Raw genomic sequence first — 27,983 nt, forward strand, 5'->3', positions numbered from 1 at the left:
AAAAGTCCCTAGTATATGGTAGGGCATGTAGGTTTAGGGACCCCAGCATAGGTAGTGCATCCATAGGTGCACTGCTGAGGTGCCCAGTGTCATTTTAAAGGCAGGCCTGCCTTGCAGGCTGCTTTTAAATTAAAGTTTTATGCAAATTCGACTTTGGAATTAAAGGTAGTTCCAAAGTCTTAAACTACTTTATTTGTTCATATATGTCACCCCTAAGGTGTGCCCCATGTGCCCCTAGGGCTAGGTGCCATGTAACTATAAGCAGGGACCTTATAAAAATAGTTTTATAAGCCCTGGTGAGGTAAAAACAGCCAAATTTGTTTTTCCCTCATTGTAGTGAATGGCCTCCATAGGCTAGAATGGGGAGACTTTATTTTAATTTTAAAAGTTCCCTTAAGTAACAGATACCAGAAGTTTGGTATCAAATTAATTGTTATAATAAAATCCCACAACTTCCAGTTGGTTGTTGGATTTAATATAACTTGTTCAGGTAAAGAGTTTTAAAGTTTACCTGAAAAGTTGCCAACTTCAGCCCTGCAGTGATTTTGCTGCTGTGCTCTGATTGGCCATTCTCTGGTAGCCTGGCCAGGCTGCCTTGATGAGGTATGAAGTGGCCTGGCTACACACAAGGAGATGTGCCTGTGGGAGGAGATCTCCCCTCAGCATATGGTGAGGCAGGAAGGGGGAGGGCTGCCAAACTGGTCTTCAAAGACAGAGAAGGACATTTGGAGCAACCCAGCAACACCCCCACATCCTGCAACCCCAGACAATTAGGTGCCCCCTGGATTAGATTAGGAGAGGGCAGGAGATGGGTGTGTTTAGGATTTTTAGCCACACCAGTGGGTGGGCTCAGCCAGACGTAACCTCCAAAAATCACTTTCAGCCATGATGGATTTTTGAGGAATGTTGCCCCCTGGGATTGATTTTTGCCACACTTCCCAGGAAATGGTCATCACAGGGGGAAGGACCTTTCCCCTGATTGGAGAACCAGGACACCTCTGTTTTTCACCCAGGAGCAGGGATAAAACTGGAAGACCTGCACCCACACCTCAGTTCCCTACCAGATCCCTACCAGGAAGAACTACAGAAGAAGAAGGACTGCCCTGCTGGACCCCTGGCCTGCACCTGGACCCTGCACTCTGAAGGACTGCACCAGCTGCACACTTGGGTTTCACCACAAGAAGGACTTTGCCTGGCTTCAACTGGTTCAAGGAGGGACTCCCTGTTTACAACAGGTGAAAAAATGCTAACCAGAGTCCCCTGAACCAACTCCTGAAGAAACCAACCAGCTGACCACTGTTCAGTGGCCAAAAAGGATTTAGCACCAGGTGCATTCTGGGAGTTGTAGTCCATACCCCCAAGGATCATCTCAGAGCTTCTGGAACATTGGGGTGATCTGTGGCCCCCAAAAGAACCTTAAAGGAACATCTGGAAGAAGATCCAGAAATTTGGAGAAGTTTGGAGAACTTTCGAAAAAAAGCTCCATAGAGGTACCGACCCGCTGCAGCAACTCTAGCCAGCTTGCCTCAACCGCGACCCGGCCTGACTTGCAGGTTCGTCCCGGTGAAGAAAATCTCCAAAAAGGAGACTAAGTCCGAACGTAGGAAGTTGGCCGGGACCTCCCAGCCAGCGTATCCGAGGAGGGCTCCAAGGACGTCGGATCAAGACCCAGGTTTGCCCCGGTCGAAGGATTTTAACCTAAAAAAAACAAGTAAGTCCGAAGGTAAAAATCTCCACAGAGGGCTCCCGTGACGCTTATCCGAGGAAGAGTTTCAGGAGGTCAGATTGGACTGGCAGGTTCATCCCGCTGAAGAAAATCTTCAGAAAAACGACTAAGTCTTAAGGTAAACTTTTGACCCAGGCCTCCCGCAGACTGTATCCGAGCCGGGCTCCAATGCGCTCGGCCTTAAACTTTGACTTTGCCCGGGTCGAGGTGCGACCAGATGACCTGGTTGGCGCTTTTTGTTTCTAGTCACTAGAAAACAATAATTCTTTAAAAATTCATATCTCTGGTTCCCCTTATCCGATTTTATTAATTATTGTGTCATGTTAAAGATAAAAATATAATCTATTTTTATAAATTTGATTTAGATTTTCAAACTGTTTACTTTGTTTTATTTAATTACTGTTTTGTGATATTTGAATGCTTTACACTCTGTCTCCTAAGTTAAGCCTTGTTGCTCATTGCCAAGTTACCAAGGGTTGAGCTGGGTTTAATTTACTGAGACCTAACTGGACCTAAGAGGAGATTAGTGGCCTATTGCTAAGTGTAGGTACCTACCAGCCCTTACCAATAACTCATTTTCCAACAAGCAAGACAATACCCACTTTCTAAAAGTGGTGATTTCAAACTTACAATCTAAAAACCAGCTTCACTAAAAGATATATTTTTAAATTGTGAGTTCAGAGAACCCAAACCCCACATCTCTATCTGCTGCAAATAGAAAATTACACTTAGAAGGTATTTATAGGCAATCCCCATGTTAATCTATAGGAGAGATAGGCCTTGCAATAGTGAAAAATAAATTTAGCAGTATTTCACTATTAGGACATGTAAAACACACCATTACAATTCCTACCGTTTAAATACATTGCACCCTACCCATTGGGCTACCTAGGTCCTACCTTAGCGGTGACTTACATGGAGTAAAAGGGAACATTTTAACTGGCAGTTTAAAACTGCACACAGACACTGCAGTAGCAGGTCTGAGACATGTTTACAGGGCTACTCATGTGGGTAGCACAATCAGTGCTGCAGGCCTAGTAGCATTTGATTTCAAGGCCCTTAGCACCTCTGTTGAACTTTACTAGGGACTTACTGGTAAATGAAATAAGCCAGTTATGGATAAACCAATCACCAATAGAATTTAGACAGAGTGCATATACACATTAGCACTGGTTAGTAGTGGAAAAGTGCCCAGAGTCCTAAAACCAATAAAACAGGTCAGAAAAAATAGGAGGAAGGAGGCAAAAAGTTTGGGGATGACCCTGCAAAAGGGCCGAGTCCAACATATATTAAAGGGGTGGGGCACTTCATTGTGGTGATCCAAGAGGTAGTTTCTCAGTAGCTCCCAGCACCTGCAGCAGTTCTCACTATTTGTATTTGGGTGTTTTTAATGGAAGGACAGTACTCACTGTAAGTTTGAGATTGAAATAGTAAGAACACACTTGCCAAACAGCCAATGTGGAAGTGAAGAATCAAGTCAGGAATGTTTATACTACATTGATTTCGCTCAACTTTCTTTAAAAAAAATTATCATTAATAAAGTGGCTGCATTCAGTTAAATAAACAAAAGCCCATATGAAGACAACATTTGAAAAGTTAGATTTAAATATTGTGCTTACTTGATGAGAATATGTGTTGTCGATTGCCATACATAATGTGTGCCTTACACTAGTACTCATCTACATTAGGTTTGAGTACATGATCTTCTGTGGTGGAAGAAAGATGATGGAAGCATGTTGCCAACAATATTTTGTAAGCCGTGTATCTCTTGAATGCAAGGTATACCCTACAAACAATAAGCAAGAAAAAGGTGCTATTTACAGTACCTCATGTTAGAGATCAAAATGCTGGAATACAAATGTAGGGCCTGATTCTGAGTTTGACGGTCTGTGCACTGCCATGTTGGCAGTTGCGGTCTGACCGCCATCAGCTTGGTGGTTGGGCCACTGTATTACAATATTGGCAGTCCCCCAAAGGAAAGACCGCTGTGGTCCCTCCAGCACCACCAGGCGGCACAGACCACTGCGGTGGTGAAGCAGGCCAAACAGGCTGATGGAGCAATTGTTTCCGTCAGACACATTATGATGTTGCTCACCACCAACGTGACTGTGGCAGTCCAACCACCACGCCCCACCAAGCAGACACAGAGAGTATAATGGAAGCAACTCACCTGCAGGTGGTCTTACACATCCTGTGCTGCCATAGAGCCCATGACACGTGTCCTGCTGTTGCTGCTGCTCATCGATGGAGCCCAAAATCCACACTTTTTTGGATGCAACCGCCAGTAAGACAAAACACCTACCTGTGTCATTAAGCTCTACAACAGATTGCTGCACTGTCATCCACATAATATGAGGCATACACTACAGGCACCAAGGCCCATATTTATACTTTTTGACGCAAAACTGCGCCAACGCAGTTTTACCGTAAAAAAAATTAGTGCCGGCTAACGCCATTCTGAAGCGCCATGCGGGCGCCGTATTTATTGAATGACGTTAGCCGGCGTTAGCCGCCAGCGCCGCCTGGTGTGCGTTAAAAAAAACGACGTACACCAGGCAGCGCCGGCATAGGGGGATATGGAGCTTGGGTGTCAAGAAATGGGGCAAGTCAGGTTGAGGCAATTTTTTCGCCTCAACCCGATTTGGGCCATTTTTTTTCACTCCCAACCCCCATAGAAATGACTCCTGTCTTAGCAAAGACAGGAGTCATGCCCCCTTGCCCAATGGCCATGCCCAGGGGACTTCTGTCCCCTGGGCATGGTCATTGGGCATAGTGGCATGTAGGGGGGCACAAATCAGGCCCCCCTATGCCACCAATTTTTTTTTAAAAAAACACTTACCTGAACTTACCTTAATGTCCCTGGGATGGGTCCCTCAGCCTTGGGTGTCCTCCTGGGGTGGGCATCGGTGACAGGGGGTGTCCCTGGAGGTATGGGGGGGCACCTGTGGGCTCCTTCAGAGCCCACAGGTCCCTTAACGCCTGCCTTTTGCAGTCGGAAAAAAACGGCGCAAAAGCGGCCGTACGTAATTTTTTTGACCCGCCCACTCCCGGGCGTGATTTTTGCCCGGGAGTATAAATCCCACGCACATGCCTCGGAGTCGATTTTTAAGACGGGAACGCCTACCTTGCATATAATTAACGCAAAGTAGGTGTCCACGCTTAAAAATGACGCTAACTCCATGGACTTTGGCGCTGGACGCGTCTAACGCCAAAGTATAAATATGGAGTTAGTTTTGCGTCGCAATTGCGTCAAAAAAAACGACGCAATTTTGGCGCAAACGGAGTATAAATATGCCCCCAAGTACACTTGACATTGTGTTCACTGTCGGAGCCATTCACAATGAATGACACATACACAGCTATCAAAAGCTCCCTTTGGGCAGGTGACTGCACCGTCACACTCCACAAAAACACACGTCTGCTCACCTTAGGAACACAGAAAGTGAAGTGGACAGAACATTGTGTCACACAACAGCAACACCACAGTCACATTACATCTACCAATTCAACTGACACCCTCACATTCCTCACATGCCTTAGACTGTCATCAGATTAAAGACAGATATATATGAATGTGTTATGGAACGCAAATACCCCTCACATTAGACATCCCCATAATGGACCTACACCTCACCCACATTGCAACACAATGGAAGGTTAATGGGGTACACAATATTTTGTGAAGCAACTATCCAAAGCTCACAATGCAAACAATACCTGCAGAATAGAGATAGGGCCATCAGGAGCACTCCTGGAAGGATGCTGCCCTGGAACACATTTCTCTTTCCAAATGTAACTAAAACAACATTCATACATGAACTGGCCCTTCAGGTATCTCAGAGACAAACAATAGTAGAGCCAAGTGACATGCCAATCTGCAAAATGTGTGAGTGCAAGTCAAAAAAGCAAATAAAGCAGCAACAGCAGCAACAGCATGGGCCATACATCTACATGAAGTAGCTGCAAGGTACACACCTCAGAATGGACACATGGTCAGTTAAATGCAAAGGAAGATAACACAATTCAACACCCTCCATGTGTGGACAAAAAAACTCAAGAGTCCACACATTAGACTAATTTACAATCCATATCAGGGGGACAAGTATAACACCATATGTGCTAGCATTGGCCAACATAAGATGAAATACTTACCATTACAAACAGAACACAATGCAATGACACCACAGTTGGACTAACAAACACATATCCATACAGTGAACACCTACCCTTGTCCTGGGAGACACCAGCACTGGCCAGAAAGTCAGATTTTGAAAACAGCAAATGTTTCAGCAATCAGGGTAAAATGAAAACAACTGTAGGCATGCAATGCAAGTTATTCAGGAACAACAAAAAGGTAGAAAAGTAATGGCAAGACAAATGTATAATCAGCAAAGCAACAACTTGGGTTTATTTACATCAAATGCTGAAGAACAAAAACATTTGGCCAGTCCAAATAGAAGTCCATGCACATGACTGTGCCCAAGCTTGACTGCAGTCACTGCCACAGAACCTTCACAGGAAGGGGCATCAAGTGAGGAGGCAGGCTCCTCAGGGATCATTCTTGGGTGGGGTGGTGTTGGAATTGGGATGGATGGGTTTGAGTTTGGGGGGAGCTTATTTTTCAGAGGGGTGGGCTTCTTTTTGGGGGAGGGATATGGGTACTTTCAGGAGGGAAGTTGTGATAGGGGAGGACTTCAATGTGGAAGGGATTGATTGGGATGTGGGTGGGGGCCTCTTGGGTTTGGGAGGGTGGATGGATGGAACGGGGGAAAGGGTAAGCTCAAAAAGGAAACACTCCTTTGGAAAATGGGAAGGGGCATCAGAAGGGGTTGGAGATTTGTAGGTTGAGGGAGTGGTTGGGTTGTCTGTGGGTGTTGATGCCTTGGGTGTGTGCGTGTGTGAGCATTTGTGTGTCTTGGGGGTTGTGAGATAGAGGTCCTGGGTCATGTGGGAGTGGTGGATGAGTGTGTGTCTGTTGTTGTGGTGTCTGTGGTTTTGGTGGATGTTATGAATATGTGTGTCTGTTAAGGTGATATCTATGGGTTTGGTGGATATTATAGATGATTTGGGTGTGTGTTGGGTGGTATCTAGGGGCATGGCGGATGTTTTGGATGTGTTTAGGTGGTGTTTGTGGGTATGGTGGAAGTGGTGAATATGTCTGTGGGTGTTGTGGTGGTGTGTGGGGGCATAGTGTCTGAGGTGTGAGGGTCCGTGGGTTTTGAGCTGTTTTCTGTGTGTACGGTGGGTGTGGTGGATATATCACTGACTGTTGTGGTGGTGTCTGTGGGTATGGTGGTTGTGATGAGTGTGTCAGTAAGGGTGGGTGGTGTCTGTTAAAATGGTGGCTGATGTGGTGTCTGTGGGTGACTGTTTGATGCCTGCATGCTGGTGTGTCTTGTGATGTTTGTGTTTATGTGTGTTGCTCATGTGTTTTGAGTTGGGTGCATGAAGGTGACTGTGTGGTTGGGACAGGTAGGGGAATATAGAATTTGAATTGGGAAGAGGGGGGTGGCGTGAGAGAGGAGTGTGGGGGTTAGATGGCTGCCATAAGTGAGGAGGCCAGAGTCTGAAAAGATCTCTGTAGGCAACACATAACTATGAATGCCTTCCTGGTGTGCTTTTGCATGATGCTCCAAATAGAAAGAGAAATACAGTCCCTACATGTTCCTGATCAAACTCAAACAACAACTGTGATTAGCAAACATTATCAATATACCAAGTAGGCCCCAGCAACAAACTATATCAAAGTGGACCATAAATGTACCACACCATATGCATTCATGCCACATGAACTGCTAACAGTTCCCCACAGGAAGATCTGAATCACAGACAGCTTCAATTGCATGGGCGAAGTTGTGCAATCACAGTAATCATTGAACAAAAAGTAAGAGAACTCACCATCTTCATTGCTTTGCCTCATGGAACACGCCTCGGTTACTTGTTGTCATACAATAGTAGAGCAATGGCAGGTTCATTCGCACAGGTCCCACACAAGGTCATGCATACATCTGTCTGTCATTGACACAATACCACAACAATAAGAAAGGATGCTCCAAACTCCTGCCATGTTGCTGACAGCAGTACAGTAGTCTGAAGAACATTACATGGAAATACTCACGTCGCACTGGAAACATATCAACAATGCGTACTCCACCATGTGTAAATTGTCATAACAGAGTCATGGAAGTTGAACTAATGTTGCTCATATATACAACACATTGGAATAGAAATGTACACGGTAGACAAAATGGGCGAATTGTCATGGAGATATGTTTCAAAATCCACAACAGAAAGAATCAGCTAGCCACAAGGAAATCACCTCTATTGTATGGCACCCCTTACAATGACATACCCTGACTGCATTGATAGAAACCATTAGTCCTTTGTATGTTGTAGCGGCCCAGGGATTCTCAAGTACATGTAGAAGACCCCCAACATGTTGTCTAGCGGAGAGGTACATCACTGTCTCCAGTTTGGTCCTGCACACCCAGATGTCCATGGATGAATGGCTGTACTCACCCACGTATGATTACCAGATAACTGCAATTCACTCCATGATGCATGCCAACAGTCAGGTAACAAACCTTCCTCATTTTACATATGCAGAGCACCTTGATAAATGATGCCACATTAATGGCATGGAAATGCACATTGTGGGTAAAAACTGTAGTCTTACCTGTGATGTCCCTCATTGTTACTGTATTTGTACATGCCAAATGACATGCTCTGATGTTTGAAGATATGTGTGAACTGCCAACCAGTGGTGACACACTCCTGTCTGTGACACCACATGAAATGTAGTCCAATTACATATGCCCAAATTCAAACACAAGTTGGCATGCACATATATTAAAAAAATATATATAATGATCACAGGTAGACCATGCATGAGTCATCAGTTTACACATTTTGTGCTGTAACACTGAGGATTAGTGGTGTCTTGCGTAGATTTTAGACCCACTACATCAACAAACATTACTTGATTGAGCAATGCACACAGCCATGTTTTGTCCCTGGAGAGCAATTTCTTGGTAGAGTGTACTCTGTTGTGTCCTAGGTCCCTGGGCCAATAGGCAAAGCACATCAATATGCACCAAATACCATCCCTGCACAAATAGTTTCTCTTGTGTGTCACACATGGCCCATCTCCAATCATCAGGGGAGATGGCAGAACAAATCAACTTGGCCATGTGACAGGCAGGTATATATCCTATACTCACCCCTTGTGGCTGCTATGCTCCTCTCAAAAACCCATCAAGACCTAATTTTAGAATAACAAACTTCTGTGAACAACCTAGTTTTAATCCCCTTCTTTAAAATAACTAAAGCATTGTGTAGTAGCACATTGTCATTTATAGACAGCACATTTTCCATTGAAAGGACCACTAAATTTGCATAGATATACAATTCTGCTGATAAAAATGTATTGCTCACAAATGATTATGTGTTGAACTTGAGTTTCAGTGAATATTTCTCATTTGTCCCCCACCAAGTAAAGTGTCTTGATTTGTTTTGGTCCTATTAAAATCTTTGTTTCCATCACACCTTAGAATGAGATACAATTGGGCTTCATTTTTGCTTTCCTATCTGCTGAATGTATATAGTTCATTTACAGGTATTCAAATTTTGTTGTATGTTACAATAATGACATCCTATAGCCTTTCCCTTCACATATCTGTAACCCAGCAATGTTGGGCCCCATGTACCATCATTGCAAATAGTGACTGCCTAATTGTGATTCTCTGTGAATCACATTTCCTATTGGGTCGTTAATTGAACTACCTCATTATTATTTATGAGGAAGGTCTCAATTTGTGACCTAACGCAAAAATCACATGGATGGTGGCCTTCTGGAGTAAGCAGACCACAATGTCTCTGATTGCTTTTAAATAAAGACATGTTTTTTTTTTTTTTTAGATGCAGCCCACTTTCCTCAAAAGAAAACAGGACGTGTTTAAAAAAGGAAAATTAAAAGCTTTCTTATCATTTTTTAAAAGTAGGCAGTGGTCCTACGGACTACTGCCTGCTCTTAAAAAAATGTTTTTGCATGCATTCACAAAGGGGAAGGGGTCCATTAATGACCTCTTCCCATTTGCAAATGGACTACCACCTACTTGAAGTAGGTGGTAAAATGGGAATGTTTTGCAACCGCATTTCTGTCACAAAAAATTCCTACATACCACTGTGATTTGGTATTAGGAACCAGCGCCCTGAACACACCTTTTCCTTTTTTATTCACAATTCTAAATTGTGATTCGGTAACATGTTACCGAATCACAAATTGGAATTCATACATACCAAAATGCATTTTACTGGTCGCAAACAGGCAGATCCTGTGAATCAGGCTGTTTGCAACCGGTAAAATGCATGATACATATGGCCTATTGTCGCATAATTAACTTTACTTTTCTTTCTCTGACTGCAAAGTGAGAGTAGTTTGTAAACATCAATCCCGATGTTAAAGAAACAGCAATTTGTCAGAAGACATAGCTTGATATTTGACCTCAGTCTTTGAAGGGCAGGAAATGTGACAAGATAAAGACATAATTTAAAGGCATCTTCATTTATCAGTTGGACTTTTGTGACCCACCAAAAATAGGCTGATGGCTCACCAGTAAGTCGTGACTGACAATTTGGGAAACACTACATTAGGTTAGCCCATAATGCTAGTTCAAATGTTTCTTGGTTCCCGTCATTCATTACTAGTTTAATTCTGAGCTCTGGTGCTATTTTTAGCAACCAGTTTTTCATTTTCTTTTCTGTACTTTGGGACTACTTGATTTATTTTTTTTGTACTCCATTTGCCTTAGTTATTTTGAGTTGGAAATTTGATGGTTATCCATAGCCAGGGACTACATCTGGGAACAAATTGTCGCTCTCTAGCCGATGTTGAATTCTGAACTTGGAAAAGTGTTTGACTTATTCAACAGAGGTGATTATATAATCTCAGACAGCACACCTTGATGTTGCTAAGTGGGTGAATGTTATTGGTGCATCATCAAGTTTTTAGCATGTTTCTTAATTTATTACCATGGTGGCCTTTTCTCTGGTGTATAGTTTCTTGATCTCTATCACACAATTCTCATCATTCCAAGAATCCCTCAGGCACCCCTGGTCATTGCAGCAATTTTATTGAAAAAAAACAACAACTCCGTCCAATGCGTTTCGCCCATAGCATTGCTCATTTGTCAAGGAATGAGGCAATCACACCCAAAGTAAATAGTGAAGGCGACATAAACATAGATGGTGGACAAATCAACACAAATACTCTCATATTGTCCAAAAAGCAGTGGCCATCTTAAAATGTTCAATTACTAATAATTATTGTATATGACTTGTAATAAGAAATATAAATCGGTTTCGTACAATAGAAACAAGTATTCGCATATTAGAATGTGTATGCAAATAATTTGCTTCTGATACAGAAGAAATTTAAAAAATTACAAATATATAGCATGGCTAATTCTTGAATAACTAAATCATTGTGACCTGTAAACCATTATTAGCATGTCAGCTAGTGAAACAAATTATGAGACAGTCAAGCCTCAGTTAGCAAATGAAAAATAGAAAACAAAACATTTTATGTCAAATGCCAAATATAGTCCATAAATAAAAACCCTTAACTGACAATGGTCATATCAGGTCCTGTAAAGATACCTAGAAGTGACAAAATGAGAAAAAATAAACTATTAAAAACAAGGGTTAAGATCCTCAACACTAGAATCATCAGAAAAGAAGCAGTAAAATTCCAGTTACCAAAATATCGACTAACCCAAATGATCTGCCATTTCTTCTTTAGAATTCAATCCCCCTCATCAAAATCAAGAATACATGTAGATCCAAAACTACATAGTTTTTCTAGTATCGTCAACTGGAGTAAATCACTATTGTATAAATGTAGTTCCATAAACAGCCTAGTCACTGAATATTGTTTGTCATTTTGGTGAATGGACTGTATATGTTCTCAAACACGTTTCATGGCTTTGTAGATGGGACTCCCTATGTACATCTTCTCACAGGGACAGGTCAAACAATAAATGCAACCTTCTGAGTTACAGGTTGAAAACCTTCTGATCACATACTCCCTAAATGTCTTAGGAATACATTTAGATATATTAAAGCTGTTCTTAGGTGCCTTACTGTTGAGACAGGGCCACTCACCTAAAAAGCAGGATGTCTGCAGGGGCGATGGTATGCCCCCGACCTCCTGGAACACCTCTCAGCACTTCTTGGTGGACACAGAAACCCCGACTGGTGTCCCAAAAGGAAAGGGGGAGTGGAAGAGAAAGAGACAAAACACTGCCACGTCTTGCCGGTCCAGCCAGGCTCCCTGTATCTTCAGGGAGTGGGGGGCTGGTTGTTGTTGACAGAGTGATAGAAGAGTTAGTGTACTCAACTTCCTTGAAACTGAATCTCTCTTTCTAATATGGGCACAGGAGCGGTAGAAGAACACTGGGATGCTCCAGAACGTTTCTTGGATAATAATAACTGTTGGCACAATTACTAACACTGCATTACCAAAAACCCAAACTGAGTACCATAACAATAAGTACCACAACACTAGGGCTGGCTTCACAGAGATTCACTGTTGCACACTACTATTAGAACTGTGGTTGCACTTATCATGCACAGGAAAGACAAACAAGGGCATTAATTATATCACATATAACTTTCATGCATGCATAAGGTTAAACTAAAATGAACAAAAACAATCCAAGAAATACAAATGTCCACTCTGGGTTTAAACAGTTAGGGTGGCACAGTTTGGTTTGGTTTCACTGTGTGTGTGAAAAACCCTTCAAAAGCAAATTACTCAAACCTGAAACAAAGGCATGAATGACACAATTTAAATCAAAGAGTTATGCTATGAGAGAAAGTAAAGTCACATAAATGCTCTTTTAAAATTGCAATGTCACTTTTTGTATTACTTGAGCTCAAGCAGATTTCCTGAGGCACATTTAGGCAAGAATAATGTAGAATGTTCAGAAATGCATTTGTCTCTTCAAGATAATCACTCTGCCAAAAATGAGGTCTGAAATACACCAGCTGTTCTTGGAAAGCGTAGCGCTCAAAGAACAAACTCCCTGGAGAATACTAGTCACTTAGCTGCAGTCTTTTCCAGAGTGCTGGAGGAATACCTGGTGTCAGCTGGTACAGGAACGAAGAAAAGAATTGCCTCAATAGTCCTGAATACGAGGATGACAGCAGGGGCTGGACTGCCAAATCAGATGCTGAGACCTGGAAGCAAAACAAAGCCAAGCAGGGAGGCATGTTTCACTCTGCTATTTATAGCCAATCAGGAAAGCAGTTGAGTTTCCACATGTGGATGAGTCACCACACCCAATTAGAAGCACATTTCTACACCTGCTCACATTAGCAAACAAGCATTGGTAAAACAAGCATTGATAAAACCAATTGTGAAACACAGCACATTATGTTTACTTAGAAACATGAAGGTTTAACCAAGAACAGAGATATGATTTACCCTAATCCCTGGGGATGCTGACAGATAACGCAGGAGGCATCTTGGGGATTCCTGACAGATATAAACAATCATCAACATGAATTTACAATGATGGAAATTAGATAACATATGGTGGTAACATTGCTTTAGGCGGTGAGCATAAAATATGACACATTAACATGTATAAGCAAACATAATTCCCACCTATTCTCGGTCATACTTGGAATTCTGGGCAGTAAACAATATTTTGATCATTCTGCATCAGTAATGTGTGCAATCTTAGCATCTTTAAAATGTGTACATGTTGATAACTCCCACCAACTTGGTGGAAGATAAGAGGGTTCACCGGGGGTAATAACAACTGTTCTGGCAGGGTAAGAGATGGTGGGAGTTCCACCCATCCAAGAGGGGTTTCTGCATCATTAGAGCATCACATTTGGGGTTAGGAGGATAGGGACAGCCCCTGCCATGGGCCAGGCCTGTGGTGTCATCATTTGTGAGATTGTGGGGAGAATCACATCTCGGATTGAGGTTCATAAGGAAGAGTCTTTTCGAGGCTGTTAACAGGGCGATGTTAGTGCCTAGGGCGAGGGCGGCGCTGACGCTACTGAGAGTATGTTCTGGGTTCTGGTCTTAGTGGTCGATTGTGAAGCTTGTATTTCTGTTAATTTGAGTTGGAAAGTGTCCCATAGTGTGGCCACTCCATTCCCGCCCTGGGGTCTGTGTTCGCACGCCATTGCACTGATTTATGCGGTGGCCCATTTCGAGGTTGTATGTAGCCAATTGTCAATATTGGGGGGTATTGTTGTCTTCCATGGCATGGCAATGAGCCTCTTAAACAATGCTCTTACATTCAGAATCAAATTTTCAGGTGTACAGCAATTCCTTTTTTGTTCATGAGAGCTCACCATATGGAATACTATAAAACAAACTGGCAGGGTGTGCACTTGTGGCATGGAGAATGCTGTTTCCAGCTGTTTGTTTTCAAAATAGCTTAATTTCTAATTCATCTCCAACCACTACTATTTGCACATCTAAAAATTCTATGCTAACCTTGATAGTATCGTATGACCAGTAAAACACAAGTCCCAATCATTAACGTTCAAGTTATAAACAACCTCCATGGCAGAAGTTTAATCTCCCCTCCAAGTTGCAAACATGTTGTCAATAAATCTGACCCAGAGCAATACTTGTTCCTGAAAACTAACAATGTAACTGGCCACCTCTACCTCCTTCCAGTTCATAACTAAATTTGCATAGCTCATGGTGAAGAAGGTGCCCATCGCAGTGTCCTGGGTTTTCTTATAAAGCTTGTTATTGAAAAGGAAAATGTTATTGTTAAAACAGTAAGCAACCACATGTGAACTATTTTAGATTGTCAAATAAATGATAATGGTCTCGCCGTCAAGAAATGTCTATAAGGCTCAATTCCTAAATTGTGTTTTATATGGATATACAGAGTGTTAACATCCATGATAATCAGCGTATAATCATCTTCCAAATGGGTCCCATAAATCATGGTGAGAAAAGGTCTAGTATATTTAATGTAAGCAGGCAATGATGTAACAAAAGTTCTTAAAGAATGATCAAAATATTTTGAAATATAATCTAACAGAGAGCCAATCGAAGATAAAATAGTCTCCTAGGGGGGATCACTGCATCCTTATGGAGTTTAGGCAAAATATACAATACTGGAATCTTCAGATAATCACACTTAAGAACTGAATTTTCTCCTATTCCAGAAGAGATTACTCTTTCTAATCTGTTAACATTTCAACATAATAGACATTAGCTCTTGTTACCTCATTCCTATAAGCCATCATGTAACATGTCTCATCCTGTAATTGACTCAATCTTTCCGTCAAATATTTCTGTTTGAATAATACAATCAAATTGCCACCCTTATCAGATTGACGTATCACTATGTCATCATCTGATTTTAAATGATTTAAAGCATCAAACTGTGCAGGAGCAAGACTTTTCTTGTTGTTTTGTGATTGTTATAATGGATCTTCTTCAATTCTTTTATGATACATTTTTCAAAACATCAATTGCATCAGGTCCTGACACCTCAAATCAATATCAACATCAATATCCCCATCAAATTTAAAAAGTGATCCACAGCACAAATATACTAATTTTCAAGCATAGAAAAAGTATGCAATAACTCCATATCATAGATGTAAAGAGTACTGATGGTAGGTGTGTCCCTAATATATGTTAGCCTTATCAGTCTGGTATGATACCATTTTTTCAGTATTAATCTGCAGGTAAAATGAAACAATTCAATCTTTCTTTGAACATAGTTCAGGTCTGATGACAGGCAAAGTGATAAACCTAAAGAAAGTAAATCATTCTCATCCTTAGTCAGTATGTGATTTGAAAGATTTACCACATTCATCTTTTCTTGAATCATGATGCTTGTTTTCTCCTTGCCATCAATCCCACAGGGGCCTTGATTTCCTTCCTTTGCTCTTTTTTTTAGCATGTTTGTCCCTCTTTTTCCCCTGTCTTTTTTGATCGTTTTGTTCTGTTTCAAACTATGTCCTCCACAGACTCAGCAGTTCAAATTCCTTTAAAAAAATTCACTTGAAATCCCAATGATTCTCCCTATGTAACGGTTAAATCAGACACATCTGAAGCATTGTTGTCCAAGATATCCCTTTCCTGAAGTTCAAACACAGACTGAATATTGCTTAGTTCCCTAGTTGATACAGCTGGAACCGGCTGTTGTAATTCATTACATAAATAATCATATTTCTTTTTAGAAGTGAATATCCTTCCTGATTGGTAATCTTTGAAATTTCTCATAATTTTCTGTTTCTAATTTTCTATCTCTTCTTCAATTTTGTCTAATCTTATTTACAAACTTGTTATGAAATTCACAAATATTTCTTTTGTCACAATAATCTTTAGTTCTTGACTTCATTTTTTAATTTCCCCAAAAGTTTAGCTCTACCCATTAGAGCATATTTTACCAATGTTTTCATCAATGTGATTGAACAACTCTATGACAGGCACATTTCTCTGGGTCAAAGTCCTCATAGGTTGGAATTGTAAATATTCTCTGTCCCCTAAAGACTCTTTTGTAACAATTCTGCTTTCCACCATTCAGTGAGTTCTTTCTTAATAGCTTCTTTAGTTTGTAAAATTTGGGTTGTGTATTTATTCCATCATAACTTACTTGGAGTATCCAAATTCTGAGCAAAGAACAATGTATTCGCTGCATCTTTCATTTTAGCATTTTAGCGCTCAGTTCATGTTCATCTACTATCCCTGATAGAACTTTGCCAAAATGAGCTATGCTTAAATCTGTATTTTTGGTTTTTGGTTTGATGTCTATATTTAGGACTGTTAAAAATGTATAACCACACAATTTCTGCTGTAATTTTATTGTGGTTGATAGCAGTCAGGGGACTCCTGCATCTATTTCTTTAATTGTTAGATGCAGGTTTATTTTACCTAAGGTTACCAAGGTCCCCAATGGCATTCCTTTAGGTGATATTCTTGCTGCAAATATTTTAAATTCCCAGGAGGTTTAGTGTGTTACTTTTCCATGTTTCCTGGAGACAAATGATAGTACAGGCTGCAATAAATTATATAGCTTCATTTTGTTTCATTAGATGACACCATCCTTCTATGCTTCATTAGCAAATTCAGATCTGCCTAATTGTTTTGAGCTCCCTTTCTCTCACTTCTGGCTATATTAGGAGCTCAAATTATCAGTTGATGGTTGGATAGCCTAATCATCATCATCACATTTATTTCCCTGCAAACTGACAGGAAGCCACAACCAGTTCTCATGTTGTGCAGGCTATGTTTTCGGAGAGTAGTGGTGAATACCATGCCTTGTCAACTTAATTGTCAGTTCAGAGTCCCCTTTGATTTTTTCGTCTGTTTATATATGTCAGCAATGGAGCCTACTATGTCTCTGTTGGTGAAATACTCCTCTGACAGTCCAAAGGAGTATGGGTCATCAGAGGTTCTCATATAATAGTGCCTGCCTGATTTAGAGTGGACAGTGTTACTTTGCCATTTGTGGTGAGGGACAGGAAAAATAAGTAATGAATTCCATACCATAAAAAAAAACTCCCATGGTGCAGGGGATATTAGCTTTACTTTTTCAAAAAAACAAACCCCGGCTTTGGTAGTTTGTTTTTGAAAAAGTAAAAATACTGTGAAAGTTGATGGGTGGCCATCATGTTTGATGGAGCCACCCCTCAAACTTTTATACTATTGACTGAAACTACGGTGACAGTGGACCCTTCTGATGTTTAGAGTTGGCCACAGGACTAGCAGACAACTCTATGTTTGGTGGGCGGTGGACCGTCAGTATGGGGGGAATAAAGTCCTCCACCATACCAACAGATTTACCTCCATCAGCCAAACTTTAAATCAGCCACTGTGTCCTTTTATGTACCAATCTACCACAACCAACACTGCTAAAGCCCGCATGACCTCAGCAGTGATGCTTAGTGACTCACAGAGTGTCAGGGAGAGGCCAACAGGAGGGTCCTGTTCAGGTCCAGTTGCCACTGATCAGCTGGATACTTTCAGGAAAAGTCCTTCTGTAGCTTGTTTTGTGCCTGTGGCAGGAGGCCAGCCCTATGACTCTTGGATTTCTTCAGGCTTCTCTCAGGTCTCAGACAGAAGGTCCTCCTATGATCTTCCACAAGTCCAGAAAGTGATCTAAAGTGGCTACCTAGAGGTGCCACATTTATGCCTGGCACTAGCTAATGGGGGGTGGACTCTTGGGCATGCCATAAACAAGGAAATAAAAGTTCTCTGCACCAACACTTCCCACTGTGTGTATTTTCAAGCTGACAAATGTCTTCAACAACATAAGAAATATGCTCTATGGACTGGGGAAGTGTGTGGGAAATGTACTTTAGTAACCCTAGTGCTCTCCTACATTTGCAACTAAGTTCCAGTTAGAGGTAGCTGCTCAACAAGAACAGTCTTGGAATCATGTTTTCTCCAATTTCTAGTGTGCCTCAAGGGCTTGGGTAAATCCAAAAGTCTTCTCTGGAAGGTTTGATATAAAAAGGTGATTTTACAATTTAGGGTCAAAAAGGGTAATTCAGATAAAACATCTCTGCCTATTGTTTATTCCAAATGAACATTTCACACTTATTCACACCAATTTATGGCTAATTACTGCCTAGGTAAACCTGGAGAGCCATGACAAATTAGCCTACAGGAACGCCAGGTAGGAAAAAGGTGATTGTCTAAAAGCTGCTTTTCCTTAGTATTTATTAAAACTCAGACTTCACTCTTGAATTGGATTTTATTAGTTATTAAAACAGTTATCAACAATGAATTTGATTTTTAATAACTTTTAAAATTGTTTATTTTTCTGGCTGATTCAGTTTTTGTGTATTAGTATTTGCATCTATCTTCTGGTTTTCTACAATACAATGGATAGCTAGACCTGCCACAGCTAATATACTTTTTGGGTGCTAGTCACAGCAAGGACATGCTATCATTAACTTTTAAAATATTCTACTTTTCAATACCATGCACCTTGCCTTGTGCACTACAAGGACTACCCAGGGGTGACCTAATAATATTTAAAAGAGAGGCTTTGTCAAAAGGTTTTATGTTGACAGGTTGAATTGCATTTTTACACTGCTACAGTGCTTAATGTGACTCTGTGGTTGAAATTTAAGCCCATTATGGCTCTTTTTGGGGGGACTCGAACTTATTTTTACTCTTCAGAATTTTACCCAGAACAAGAGGCAGAAAAGCAGCAAATGGGTAAAGTAGGAAGAATAAAAAGGCAGAAAAGGGTGCGTGGGTTGGTCACCGAAGATGGAGGCCATGTTTTTGTAGGCTTCTGCGTGCAAACCTGAAATCTTACTAATCAATGTACTATCAACACTCTAATCCCCCTAATCCACTCCTTATTGTATCATCCTATGCCCTGCCTGCCACATGACCTTCATTGGAGTTGATCTGGGCAGCAGGGACAGGCAGAGGCTATGCATTTGTGGCAACATGTGGGAGCATAGCTTAGCCAGTGTATTGCAAAGCCCGCCACTGTAGCTGGGAGAGTGGTAAACAATCCCTCCTCTCCCTGGTTGCATCATCTTCCTAGATGATCCTGCCAGGTGGTGCAAAGGGGATGTTGCCCCACCCTGTGATGCTCGGGGAAAGTCTGGTACTTGCCTGGTGTGGTGCCTGGGCAAGGAGGTTGCTGGACCACCTAGGCCTGATGGAGGACATTGCTGTTGAGTGGTGGCCATGTTTACAAAGATCCATCAGGGAGTGCAGCCGCTCCACGTTTTTCAGAGCTTCTTGCTATGGAGCAAACACTTGGGGAGTGTCAGTGTGAGAAGGTGGCGCATCCCTTCTCCGCCCAGCCTTGCTAAAGTACTGCAGAGTCAATTCCACTATAAGACTGCTGGGAGAGCGGCATGTGAATCATCACTCTCCTGTCTGCACATGTTTGCAGCCAGAGTGACTGAGACTGAGGCCAAGATCTCTGAAGCAGGAGATACTATAAAGACATTCCAGCAACAAGTCGCACACCTCCTGAAAACAAACTGTGAAATGTTGGACTGGGTGGGAGGTGCCAAGTGCTGCTCCATGTACAACAATGTCTACATCGTAGGAGTGCCAAAGTGCACAGCTGGGGCAGACTTGACAACATTTGTGACCACAAGGCTCATGTTCTGAACACTGAGAGAACATTTATCTCAGTGCATTATGGTGGAGAGGGATCAGGGCTTGCTGTTGGCTAGGCCTCCATCTGGTACCCCACCTCGACCCTGCATTCTGCAGCTTTTGAAATATTAGGACTGAGATAGCTAGAGAGAAAGGAGTCCCATCCTTCAGGACTTGCCTCACTGTCGTCTCCCTGGATTACGTCAACAAAGTTCAACAGCAGTGTTAGTCTTTTACTGAAGTGAAACAAAAGCTTAAAGCCATGACACTCTACTACATGCTGCTGTTTCCAGCCTGTCTCAAGGTCATATACAATGGTAAAGCCCACTTCTTTCACAGCCCGGAGGGTGTCTATGACTGGATGGAGAAGATCCACCAAAATGTTGTGCAACCCTCATTCTCAATAGCAGGACGCACAGCGTCTCCACTGCCCAGTGGTGGGTGGCAGCTGAGAACACATAGAAGAGCTCAGCCTGGGAAAAGACGGTGGGTCAAAGTAGAAGATCATGGTAACTAATGGAAGGGGACTGTGGGACTCTAGTGATGACATGGCTGAGGTGGTATGAGATGGCCAAACATATCGGACTCCAGGTTGACCTGAGTCCTGGGACTCTCCAATATGCCTGGCCTTTGGGGGAGGAGGCCCTTCTTTGCTTTGGACTGAGGGGGTTTGCCACTGAAATGTTATTTGTAGAGTCATACTTTCTTCACTGGTGTCGCCACTCCCTATACCAGATATCCTCAGGCACATGAACGCACATTCTTATATTTCCTGGTCAGGATTACTTCTATCAGGTGATAGCCTAGCCTGTATGACACCCCCTCCTTGCTATACTGACCCAACTTCCACCATGTGTCATTGGAGGCAGAGAAACTTTCCTAATGTGTTCTTTTTCTTTCTATAATGTAATTTTACTTTTCCTTCTGTTTCTGTTTTGTATGTTTGGGCAACAGATAGTTCATGGTGGAGATGTGGGGTGGGGAACTTTTGGGAGAGGAAGGACATTGTTGTTTGTTAGAGTTGTTTGTTTTGGTGATGCTTCGCGAGTCAGATTCATCTATTATGTTCCACTAAAACAACCTAATAGCTATGGATCGCATAGCACTTAATACCGCACATATAAAGCTATGTCAAGTAATTTTATGGTCTTAGCAATAAGATAAACAGGTGATCAATGCTCCCAGTGCTCCATTTTTCCAGCCCCTCTCCCCCAACTTTCTCCTCCTTCAGGAGATTCACTTACAGGGTACTAACTGTAAACCATTAGACTGATATGGCAATGACAGGGTTTACCATGCATGCTTCTCTTCCAGCACAAGGAGAGTGGCGATCCTGCTGCACAGGTCACTCCTTATGGTGCCAGATAGCTCACTTGGGGATTCCCTAGGCAGATACGTGCTGGCAACGGGACACTCCCATGGTCAGCAGTTGGCATTTCCGCTAGCCCTCTTCGATGCCACATTACAGTCCCTGATGGGCATACTCCTATGCATGCCACTGTATACTACTGATCAGAGGTGACATCAATGCAGTTATGGACAGGGATTTGGGTGTTTGGCATTTTCATCCTTCAGCAGCAATGTGATCCTTTAGCCTATGTGACTTGTGATGTCTTGATAGTCATGCATCCGGATGAATGGAGGAACACTTGCTACACTTCACCACACACTTTGTTCTTCTGATTAGACCATGTGTTTCTTTTCTCCCTAGATATCAATGCTGTAGCAGGCATCACCAGTTTACTAACAGTACTTCAGACTACTCCCCTATCTTGATGACTCTCTGTAGCCTAAGTCCTAAAACTAGAGGAAACTGGTGGTTTAGCCCTTCATTGCTTAGAAACAGTCATTTTGTGACTTTTTTCCTTTCTGATATTGAAGACTACCTCCAGATTAATCGGGTTCTGTCTACTCCTCAATCATAATCCGGGAAACAATCATGGCTGTAGCAAGAGATAAAGCCAAGGCACTTATTAAGAGCAATAGGTGGGAATGGATGCTTCAGATTACTGCCCTTGAGGCAAAGAGAGATATTTCTGAGCTCCTTATGGTGGGTCCTACCCCAGCCCTCTATACTCAAGAACTTGAACTCTCTACAACCCAACTAAGGAACTTGTCCATGGACATGCACTGCATATGTAGCTGGCCACCCAGAGCAAAACATATGAATCTGGGGATTAAGTTGGAACACTACTATAAACGGTTGACCACACAAGAGCAGCAATCCAGGTTGACCCTGCACATAGAAGATGACAATGGTGTTAGGCGCTGACATTGACGAAATAGCAGACACCTTTGCAACCTACCAGACTCTGTATGCTCTTCAAGTTCCTTCACAGTGCAGGAGGCATGTCCCCTTATTGCACACCTCTTGTTTAAGTCATTACTTTTGACACACCAACAAGACTTGAATGAGCCCATAACACTTGCCAAAATTGGATATGCTCTTATTGGTCTACATTCAGGAAAGCACATAGCCTAAAGCTTCCTTGTGGAAATCTCTAAAATAGTTTTTATCATTAGTTAGTCCCCACTTACACTCCTTGCTGGTGGAAGCGAGAGATAAGGGTAAGCTGCCATTTGACTTGCATGACTCTCCCAAATCCCGATAAGCCATCTGAACTTTGTTCTTCTTACTGACCAATCAACCTTAAAAATGTAGAGACAAAAGTCTTTGCTAACATACTTGACAGCTGCCTAGTTAAGGTCATTATGCCCTTTGAACATTGAGACCAATATGGCTTCATGCCCGGTCTCAATAGTAAACACTGTCTGCAGAGATTACACTTGAATACTGGCCAGGAGACAGGAGTTACTGGGTCCACATACTCTATTGTAGTCAGATTTTGAGAAGGTCTTCAACTCTCTTAGTTGTAGGTGTTTTTTCCAAGTCTTCAATAAAATGAATTTTGGCCCCTTGTTTCTGGCTTATTGTGCATCTTATGTTTGTCACGTCGGACCAAGGTGTGAGTCCTTCCAAAGCCATTCCCAATTGAAAGGAGCACCAGGCAGGGCTGCTTTCTATCCCCACTCCTGTGTGTGATAGGAGTTGAGCCCCTAACAGAGTGGATCAGGATAGATGTGGAGGGAGGTGGCTTTTGGTGGTTGTATTAACCAGAAGATCACATATCCTTATATACAGAAAATGTCCTACTGTACCTGCTAACCCGCAGATGGCTGGATCCTGTATAATGCAAATCTTGCATCTTTATACCACCACCACTGGTCTTGGGGTGGACTACAATAGGTCTCTTTTGACCCCTCTAGATGAGTCCAACAGTATGATGCCCTGATGCCGTTGCAACCTCGTCTTCCAACCAGTAGTAATATGTTTAAATGTCTGGGTTAGCATCCACATTGCTATGTGCTTCCAGCAGACTTGGATGCAAAATGCCTCACCCTTGCTGATGCAACTAGACAAGAGCATTTGGAGATGGACCATCTTGCTATTTTCCATAAAAGCAGGATCGCCCTGTTCAAAATGATTACCCTTCTCAAGTTCCTTGCCACTATCCACAACAGTCAGGATCATCCTGTTCAAAATGAGTGCCCTTCCCAAATTCCTGTACGTACTCTAGAATTCTGTGCATGCCGTCCTACAACGCTTCTTTGATAATCTCAGGGCTACCATACAATGATAACTATGGCTGGACAAACAAACCAAAGTGTCTCGTACCAAAAGCACATAAGATATGTTTGACATGGTTTTGGGAATGGCTAATCGTTAAGCTTTACTTCTGAGCCTCTCATCTTAGCACCATTAATGATGGTTGTTATGGGAGAGGGATGACCCAGCATTTAGACTGGAACTGCAATGCTCTCAGGACCCCAGCCTAGTGCACTTCCTATACCAATCCACTATTTCTAGGTATCTTCCTAAGGTCATCGGTTTGGTCTTTATGTTGTGGCACAAAGCTCTAACTCACCTGACCTGGTACAACCGAATTACATTAAAATTTCTCCTTTGGCAGGACACCCTCCCCCTGACCGCCAATATTGTGTTGGCATTTAAAGCATTGAATTGCATTGGAATTTCCTGCCTCAAGAATATATGGGATGGAGAGGGTATTACACTGTTTGATACCTTAAGCAATATATAGTGTATGGATAAATCCCAATGTTTCTGATTCCTTCAATTGCACCATATGCTGGAACCCATGCAATCTGTAGTGGTGCACCCCGGAATACAACCCATGGAGCCTAAGCTGCTATTAGATCCACTGGGAGACTGCGGAGTCTGTAGGGTATATGGCTCTCTGGTAGTTAATACCCTAGACCTATTGGCCCAATGGCCAGCTAGTTCGAAAATGGATCTTGGTGCACTTGATGGTGACGAGTGGCAGGAGGCCAAGATGGCTCAGCACACATTGGCTATCTCCTCCTACCTCCACCTCATTCAATTTTGCTACCTGAATAGCACGTATACCACCTGAAAGGCTGCCTAAAATGAAATCAGAGATTTCATGAAATTGTATTAGGTACCATGCTGAGAGGGGTGCGTTTGTGCATATGATCTGGAACTGTCCCATACACCCTTCTACTGGGAAGGAGTCCATAGTTGCCTTATCACAGTTATCGGCCTTGCTGCCCCAAGGAGGTCTTGCTGGAGATCTTAGAGGACGTTGGTGGTAGCAGAGCAATGTTTATTCTCCTTGTTCTAGGGTAGTTGAATGCCGAATGAAATGTATTGAGAAATTGGAGAGCGGAGGCTTTGTTCATCCTAAAGAACTGGAAACGTAGGGCATGATTTCAGAGAAGTGAAGCTGCACCCAGTGCAGCACCACTTTTCTTACACCCCTTAGTTCCCCCCTACCGTCACCATGTGTGCACAGTATTTAAGATATGGGGCACCATGGAGGTAATTTGGGGAACTAGCATCAAAAAACGTTGACGCTAATCCTGCAAAGCCCATTGAGACCCATTATAAACAATGGTGTACCTCCTTTTAATGCCTGCTCTGAGCAGGCATTAGGAGTGCCCAAAAAAATTATACAAACAAATCTTTTATATTTCTTTGCGCCATTTTTTCAGCCCCACTAAGGGGAGATCGCCCCCTTGGCTTACCTTATGCCTGGCGCAGGCATAATGTAGCTCAAAGGGTTACAAAGTGGCACAATGCATACATTGTGCCACTTTGAAAATTTGGTGCAGCGATTTTGGCCTTGTTGGGCCACATTAGCATAACATAAAATTGCACTAATGTCGAACAAAGAGGTGATAGAGGCTTTTACATCTGCCCCTTAGTATGGATTGATGCTCAATAATGGAATGCACAGTCTTTACTACATGAGGATGCCCATGGAGGTTTGACAAGATTTAGGGAAGGTGGTTGGATTCAGTATGAGGTTGGGATATGGAAATCATGAATAGACCAATATGTTTGCTTGTCTGTGGTAGGGCACATGATTTATACTGATTCTGATTATCAAAACACGATCTTTATAGCATTTGATAAATACTGCAGGGTATATCAAAACACCGTAATGGCCTGTTTCCCTATTATATGTTGATAAAATATGAAAAACATGTCATGCAAGTAAAGGATAAGGTGGAAAATCAGAAGCAATTCGAAAAAGTGGAAATGAAAGAGAATCTATGAGAGTTAGAGTTAGGTGCAGGTGGATGAAAAAAGCATAAGATGAAATAAAGACTAGACAGCCTTGATTTTTTGGGAACCCCGGCATTGGGAAGCGGCTCCGGCAGGCTTATTATAAACAATTGGACCTCAGCACCTATTCTTTTACATATTAAGGGGGTCATTCTAAGTCTGGCGGGCGGCGGAGGCCGCCCGCCAGACTTCCCCCGCCAAAATACCACTCCGCGGTCGAAAGACCGCTGAGGGTATTTTGGGATTTGCCCTGGGCTGGCGGGCGACCGCCAAAAGGCCGCCCGCCAGCCCAGGGCAAATCAACCTTCCCACGAGGACGAGGAGAGGTGAAGGTGCGACGGGTGCAGTGCACCCGTCGCGTATTTCAGTGTCTGCAAAGCAGACACTGAAATACAAAGTGGGGCCCTCTTACGGGGGCCCCGCGGCACCCCCTACTGCCATCCTGTTCCTGGCGGGAGACCCGCCAGGAACAGGATGGCGGTAGGGGGTGTCAGAATCCCCATGGCGGTGGAGCGCGCTCCGCCGCCATGGAGGATTCTCAAGGGCAGCGGAAAACCGGCGGGAGACCGCCGGTTTTCCAAATCTGACCGCGGCCAAACCGCCGCGGTCAGAATGCCCTGCGGGGCACCGCCAGCCTGTCGGCGGTGCTCCCGCCGACCCTGGCCCCGGCGGTCTCAGACCGCCGGGGTCAGAATCAGGGCCTAAGTGTTGCACTGCTACAGTCAGGCTACAATGGTAGGCCTGAAGCACTGTTTGCATTGTCCCCGTAGTAGATGGAGCAATAGGTGCTTCAATTCGCTAGTGTCATTTAACTTCCAGGTTCCAGGTACACTTTGTAATATATACTAGTGACTATAGGCAAGTTAAATGTGCCAATTAGGAATTATCCAATTAAACAATGTCTAAAGGGGAAGCCCATAACTTACTGCTGGTTAGCAGGTGTACAATACTGGGAGCTCTAAAACAACAAAAATATAGGAGCATATTTATACTCCGTTTGCGCCGGAATTGCGTCGTTTTTTTTAACGCAATTTCGACGCAAAACTAACTCCATATTTATACTTTGGCGTTAGACGCGTCTAGCGCCAAAGTCCATGGAGTTTGCGTAATTTTTTTGCTTGGACACCTACTTTGCGTTAATTATATGCAAGGTAGGCGTTCCCGTCTAAAAAATCGACTCCGAGGCATGTGCGTCGGATTTATACTCCCGGGCAAAAATCACGCCCGGGAGTGGGCGGGTCAAAAAAAATGACGTACGCCCGCTTTTGCGCCGTTTTTTAGCACCTGCAAAAGGCAGGCGTTAAGGGACCTGTGGGCTCTGAAGGAGCCCAGAGGTGCCCTCCCATGCCCCCAGGGACCCCCCCGTCACCCTTGCCCACCCCAGGAGGACACCCAAGGCTGGAGGGACCCATCCCAGGGACATTAAGGTAAGTACAGGTAAATTAAAAAAAAAAAAAAAATTGTGGCATAGGGGGGCCTGATTTGTGCCCCCCTACATGCCACTATGCCCAATGACCATGACCATTGGGCAAGGGGGTATGACTCCTGTCTTTGCTAAGACAGGAGTCATTTCTATGGGGGTTGGGAGTCGTAAAAAATGGCGCAAATCGGGTTGAGGCGAAAAAATTGCCTCAACCTGACTTGCCCCATTTCTTGATGCCCAAGCCCCATATCCCCCTACGCCGACGCTGCCTGGTGTACGTCGTTTTTTTTAACACACACCAGACGGCGCCGGCGGCTAACGCCGGCTAACGTCATTCAATAAATACGGCGCCCGCATGGTGCTTCAGAATGGCGTTAGCCGGCACTAATTTTTTTGACGCAAAACTGCGTTGGCGCAGTTTTGCATCAAAAAGTATAAATATGGGCCATAGAGTCCAGCAAAAAGTGAAAAATCCATGGAGAAAAAGAGGATTTCCCACAGGCCCTTCGTGTTAAGAAGCCGTTGTGGCATATTTCTCTTGTTCTTGGATTTTCTTCACTCTTATGTTGTGAACAGGGAGTACCACCACTCTGTGTACATCAAAGAAAGGTGATCGATTGTCTGTCAGAGTGTTTTGCCAGCCTGTTTCTTCTCTGCTGCAGTCCTGATATATTGTGTGTGAAATGGTGTATTTATTTTTTAAACCAAGGCAACAAATGGATGTATATTTACATCCCACTTAGAATATATATTAGAGGATTCGAATTATTATAATAGATAAACATATCACTGAGGCCCTTAATATACTGGGCAATGATAGAAGCACATATAACTCTTGGAAGCTTCAGAAATGGCTAGAAAAACGTAGTATTGTTCCCAGGCACCAAATATCTCTCTTGGTTTAAACTGTTGAATCTAATGTTTCAGACCCTAAATTTGTGGAAAATTAGAGCACTGCCAGTGTGAACATGATGATAGTGAATTTTACTTTTTATTACACAGTCAAGGCTTGAATTGGCAGCAAAAGATTTAGGGTTGGCAGGATGCTATGTCCTCATATATAAAATTATGTAATGCATTGATTTGATTGTTTACA

At 42.8% G+C, this 27,983-nt stretch overlaps 1 protein-coding gene across 3 annotated transcripts in view; it reads left to right on the top strand.

The window, feature by feature from the left end:
• CNTNAP4 (contactin associated protein family member 4) overlaps positions 1-27,983 on the top strand; it is a 2,124,586-nt gene that overhangs the window by 1,218,625 nt on the left and 877,978 nt on the right. The window lies entirely within an intron of this gene.

The sequence above is a fragment of the Pleurodeles waltl genome, chromosome 1_1 (assembly GCF_031143425.1).
Source record: "Pleurodeles waltl isolate 20211129_DDA chromosome 1_1, aPleWal1.hap1.20221129, whole genome shotgun sequence".
NCBI classification, from domain to species: Eukaryota; Metazoa; Chordata; class Amphibia; order Caudata; family Salamandridae; genus Pleurodeles; species Pleurodeles waltl.